Genomic DNA, 1,414 nt, shown 5'->3' with positions numbered 1-1,414 from the left:
TCTGTGTAACCGAATAGAATCATACATTCTATTATGCTTATTGGGGTATGACCACAGGCCTATTGATAATTGTCCACTGTTAACTACCTAGGCTTAAGGCCTAGATAGTTAACACGGGTTAACTTTGATTGTATCTTTTTCCTTTGTTCAGACTAGTTTCAGGGAACCTTATACACTTAGGGTATATAAAGTGAAAGTGAAGTCGCTCAGTTGTGTCCAACTCTTCGTGATCCCATGGACTGTAGCCCACCAGACTTCTTCGTCCCTGGGATTTTCCAGGCAGGACTACTGGAGTGGGTTGCCATTTCCTTCTCCAGGGGATCTTCCGGACCCAGGGATCAAACCCAGGTCTGCCGCATTGCAGGCAGACGCTTTACCCTCTGAGCCATCAGAGAAGGTGTTCACAAAAACTGGTTGGGGTCCTTGGCTAAAAGGAGACTCTCCCTTGGGCCTGCCGGTGTAATAAACTGCACTGCACTATCTACATTGTCCTTCTGAATGAGTTTCTTTCCCGGAATGCGTGGCTACAACATGACCAGATGGGGAGCCTTGTGGCCTGGAAGCCTGACTCCCTTGATCCTATTAAAAAGTCCCGTCAGGTGAAAGAAGAAGCAACTCCCAGTCACTAGTTAGGAATCAGCGTCTGCTCTGGAAGTCCCGCTGCTAAGAACTTTAAGGGGATCATCTTATTTGAACCCCCAGTTCCCTGAAGGAAGCGTCATCAGTTCCATTTTGACAGAAGGGACTTAAGTCCCAAGCTTGGAAAGACAGAGTGCCTTCCCAAGGTCATTAGGCCAAGAGGCTGAGAGAGGTTTAAGCTGCGCATAAGTCCCAAATCCAAAGACTGGGAAGGGCTGCCTCCGAAGTAGCTGAGACCTGGAGGAAGGGAGGCTTCTTGGAAGAGGCAGAATTTTCTGGTTCATTCTTGTTCAGCGGGTGGAGGGTGTGTGTGTGGCGGGTGGAGGAATGGGGGAATGGCAGCCCGATCGCCCCAGTGCGGTCGGTGCACGGCAGGTATGAGGAGGGTACAGTAAGCCCCAAGGCACTCGACCGCGACAAAACCCCGGAGGCAGCAGACTTCCTGTCCAGCCCCCAAGAGACCGCCTCTTGGGGCTACACCTCAGGGGCAAAAAACACAGTGACCGTTCCCTTTATAGATGCAAAAACTAAGCCAGCCCAGCGAGGGCCGTAGGTGCCGGCACGGAGGTCTGGAGGTCGGTTGGCGACCCGGGAACCAGGCAGGAGGGACCCAACAGCTGCCTCAGACCCCGCGTGGCGCCTCAGCCTCCTAGCCGCACCGCGTAGCCACCCTCCTCCGCCCCGGCTAAGGAGACTTAGCGCCTGCGCAATAAGAGCGCTGGGCCGGCGGCACGGCGTCGACGACGCGCACGCAGGGACGTTGGGGCGGAGCCCC

The sequence above is a fragment of the Bison bison genome, unplaced genomic scaffold (assembly GCF_000754665.1).
Source record: "Bison bison bison isolate TAMUID 2011002044 unplaced genomic scaffold, Bison_UMD1.0 scf7180017864144, whole genome shotgun sequence".
In the NCBI taxonomy this organism is placed as follows: domain Eukaryota; kingdom Metazoa; phylum Chordata; class Mammalia; order Artiodactyla; family Bovidae; genus Bison; species Bison bison.
Note: the sequence above shows the minus strand (reverse complement) of the source record.